This window comes from Mus pahari, chromosome 8, assembly GCF_900095145.1.
Source record: "Mus pahari chromosome 8, PAHARI_EIJ_v1.1, whole genome shotgun sequence".
In the NCBI taxonomy this organism is placed as follows: domain Eukaryota; kingdom Metazoa; phylum Chordata; class Mammalia; order Rodentia; family Muridae; genus Mus; species Mus pahari.
In genome coordinates, this window is record NC_034597.1 from 25,232,249 (window position 1) to 25,237,035 (window position 4,787).

The window sequence follows — 4,787 nt, forward strand, 5'->3', positions numbered from 1 at the left end:
TCCTGTTCCAGGTAATGTAGGTGAGGCGAGGAAGGAGACAAGGAACTGTGCGCGCACACACACACACACACACACACACACACACACACACACCTCACCCAACCACCACATCCGTCTGGGCTGGGCGCTGCTCTGCTGTTTGCAAAACCCTTCATTGAGTCTGGCTTCAGGGAAGGGGAGATGTAAACGTCTGTTTTCATCCTGCCCTTTCATGAACTGCTGCCTCCCAATTCCTTGGCCCTCGGCTCAGGAGGCCCCAGTGCTGTGGGATGCCTGGGCAGCCTCAGAAGAAGACCTCAATGACAGCACTGTGGTCTGGGTGAACTGCAAGAGCATCCAGAACCGGTAAGTGGGAGAGACATAAAGGGGACTTGAAGGAGTCTGTCCATATCCTCACATCCCATCTCCTGAGATGCTCCATGGGCCCTAGGACATGTACAGACACAGATATCCGTTAACCAGGCGAGGAAGGACCATGACCAGCAGCACATGCCTGCCACCTTAGTCCCTTATCCCTGGAGGAATGCACACGAAGCTAAATGAGTCCTTCCAAGCTGTTACAGATGGCATGGGTATCTCAAGCCAACCTGCAGACTTGGCGCTTCGCTTTCCATGTCACACACGGTTGGAACATGGTGGGATATAATTATGTGAATAGCAAAATAAATTAACACCCAGATTTGAAATGACCCCGCCCTTTCTTCCAAATATTAGACTCTGCTTTGCCTTCCTCACTCAGTTTTGTTTTTCCCCCAATGAACTGCTTCCTCCCTTCTCATAGCTATGATATCTTCGCTTAGGTCTTTCTGACATTTGTAATTTCTGGGAAACCACTGGGATTCTCAAAGGCCTGCAACCTCTCCAAGTCTTTGTCTCTAGACGTCTGGGATGAGTCAGGGCAACATGAGAGCCTCTGCCTGAGATCCAGACATGGGCAGGGGGTCAGGCCCGTGAAGGATGCGTGAACCCCACTCTGCCGTGGAAGGGGCTGGTGTCATCGCGGAACACCTCTAACTTAGGAAGCGGCCTCTTTTCCAGATGTGGCGTCTCAGAACACATCACCGAGGACATCTCCCCCTTCCCTGCAGTTCTTGGGAGACAAGCCATACCCGATTGTTCAGAGGGACAAAAATACCTCCCTGTGGGAGCTGCATGGAGTGGCCAGAGGCAGGCAGAGCTGGGACTGAGACCCTGTTCCCAGTTGGCCTGTGATAAACACTGAGCCACTCGCCTGGCCTGTGACAGTGCCCAGACAGCACACTGCTTAGAACTGCAGTTCTGAAAGCGTGATGTTCGAACCAGCCACACTAAGCGCCTAAGAGCTGGTTAGAAACACAGAGGCTCAGAATAGATCAGAAAGCTGTGTGATCCTAGCAGGTCATTCTGAAGCACATGTTCAAACCTGTATACGAAATATGCCTTTATTTACTACTGGTCATGTGCTTTTTAGGCTCTCTCTCTCTCTCTCTCTCTCTCTCTCTCTCTGTGTGTGTGTGTGTGTGTGTGTGTGTGTGGTAGTGTTGCTAAACATTTGCTCTAAGCACAGAAGTTTTGATGAAGAAGGAGAATTGTATGAGTTACAAAGTGAAACATGAAAAAGCAGCTGCCCCTCAGAATCAGTGGGAGACAGGTTCCAGGGTTCTCCTACATACACCAAATCTGAGGATGGTTAAATCTCTTTTATTAAGTAGCCAGAAGAGATGACTCAGCAGATAAGAGCGCTTGCTGCTCCTTCAGAGGAGCTAAATTCAGTTGATATCACCCGTGTTAGACAGCTCACAATTACCTCTAACTCCAGTTCCATGGGATCTGCCACCCTCTCTGGCCTCTGGGCACCTGTGCTTACATGGCACACACACATGTACATATAAATACAAATAATTTTTAAAAGCATAAAACAACAACAAATAAATGCAGAAATGAAAAAAATGCCTGTTCTGCTGATCAAATCGCTATATTGTGTATATGAATGAAAACGCTACATTGCATCTTACAGATATGTGCAATTTCTATGTGTCCATTGAAAGTCAAAATACATTTTAAAATAAAATAAAATCACACCAAGTTGTTATACTGTATTGTTTAGGGGAAGGAAACCCTCCTGCATCCACAATACAAATGCAGGGTGTTTTTTTTTTTCCCAATTGTTTTTAACCCCAGGGTGCTAGCATCTAAGGATGTGGAATCCATAGGCATGGGGGGGAGGCACTGTATAGTTTAGCGTGTTCTTGGACACATAACAAATGTTAAATATTTGAATAAGTAAATAGAATTACTCAACCCCTTTTCATTCCCAACTCACACAGTCAGATTAGAGGAGGGAGCCTAAAACTAGATTAGACTTGACTGACAGATGTAAGAGGCAAGGAAGGGGAACCAGCTCAAACGAGCATCCACAACCTGGGGAGAAACTGGAGAAACACCATTATCTGTGGAAGCTTGTGTCCCCGGATGTTGGCGAAGTAGAATAAACTAAGCTGGGCTCTCATTTCAGCGCTGTGGTAGACAGCTCACTGCCTGAGCTTGCCAGCCGCTTTCCTCCTGGCCTCCCAACCAAGCCACCTCTTACCCTCCTTCATGCAGCAACATCAAAGCCTCAAATGTTCTCCTCCAGCCAAGTCCACCTCTTCCTTCTTGTCTGACCCCACCGTTGGCCTCCTCCCTCCTCCGAAGACCTGTCCTCAGGCCCTCCCACCTCTACCCAGAAACCCCTGTCTCCATCGAAGCAGGAGCACCACCTCCGTCCGTCTGGACTACGGAAGCAACATTAGGCATCTGGTGACTCTCACGGTATTTTATGAATGATGAATGCACACACTTATTGAAATACCTCAGACCAGACAGTTGGTGTCATCAAGACTCTGCTCTTGCGCTCTGTAAAAGCAGAGAAAAAATCTGAAGAATCTCAAAGCCTGGATATGGGTCTGATGAACTGCTCTCTAAGGCGCCTTCCTTCTAGAGGCTGTATACGTTCAAGGACGTAGTCCAATGGCAAACTACCAAACTGCTATCTCCAGACCAGCACAGGTTCAGCTGCATGACTTCAGGGACCCATGCATATCTAGGTAGGGTTCTGAAACCCTAGGCCTTGTTTTACAGTGAATGTGTTCACGGTCATGGAGACAACTGGACTGCACACATAGGAGGGGCTCCAGGCTGGGAAATTCATGAGTAGTGCTGACTCACACAGCTCTCACCATCAAACCTCAAGTTTCCTGTGGCCTTCATAAGACACTAGTGGACACACTGTGCCTTGTGTGGCCCTGGTGCTCAGACTCTTGAGTGTGGAGGGTGTTTATCCTAGAGGCTATGGCATGGTTTATCATGAGGCTGTAGACCTCATTCTGCAGAGCCTCCTGGCCCACAGCCCTGCAGCTTCAGCACCATCTCCTGGGCTTAGCATGCATTGCATTCATCTTTCCCGGTCCTTCTGCTTCCTTCTGCTTCTGCCCAGCACACTTCCGCTTTCAGCCTCAAGCAGCCCCTCCTCGCCATTGTCTCTAAAAGGGTGGATACAAGTTCTCCCTGGAAGTTACTGGTTTCACTCTCCCACTCTGAGATCTCTGGCTGCAGCCTGCTGTGGCCCGTCCTACAATGTTTTGAACTTTCTTGGCCCTCTATGCCCTCTCCCCGGGAGCCCTGACAGCCGATTATCATAACCCATCTTCCTTGGATTAAGCTGCGTCTTCTCTCTTCACTTTGATCAATGCTACGTGTGATGAGGCAGACGGAGGCTAAGCACGGAGACACAGCTCTTAAACACTGCCTTTGGGCTAACTCAAACAGCCTTCACACGAGAGAAGCCATCTCTGGACACAGTCTCAGAACTGCCCAACTGCTCCTGTGAGCCCCAACTTCTCTGTGGGTCTCCTGGCTGAGAACTATGATCTCGATGGCCTTCCCACCAACATGAACCAAGTCAGCCTATGAATACACACACACACACACTCACACACCACACCTACACTTGTGCACTTGCACATACCAGCACCACACAGATCAGAGTCAGGGCTGGAGCTCAGAACATCAGATACTTAGGTTTGTGGCACTAATAAGCAGCTAGCCTTAATACAGAGCTTCCCTCCACCCACACCCACACCCCCAGCATGGTCAGAGACAGCACTGGAGGGTGGCTGGAACATAGCCACCCACTGTCAGGAGCTGGCAGTGGCAAGCACATCTTCTTGAATGAGACTCAAAGGGCTGAGGCCACGACTTGGAAGAACAGTGGGGACAGGAGGTACCATCTGTGTTGGCTGGGAAATCACCAGTCCACGGAATGTTCTGGGCCCATGCACACTCCATTCTCAGTACCCATGAGCTCTTTCCTCAGAGTGCCTAGATACACTGCCGGGTTCCGATACCATAAGGACCAGACTTCGTCTAACCCTGATGCAGTCTCCCACATCACCACACCTCCCTGACCCCCACAGTTTGTGTCATCTTCTGGGTACTTGGTGAGCTTTCTATATTTGGGGAACTTCCCAGCCTCATTTTCCGAATTCCTTGTTTCTGGGGTCCAGCAGGATAAGGTCTGTGTGCCCCTGCCTGGAGAGTCTTCTGAACGAAGCCAGCAAAGGAGCAAACAAAGATCCTAATTAGGGTGGATGACCCTCCGGAGAAATGCCCATCCTTTACAGTAGTCAGCATCCTTCCAGCCAGCCCCTAGTGCTCGTCCGATGTTTATACAGTCTTCATTAAAGAGAGCTGCCTTAGATAAGAGGTCCGAGCATAGCATACACACCCAGATAAGAAGAGTGCAGGATTGTCAGATTGTTGGGGAGAAC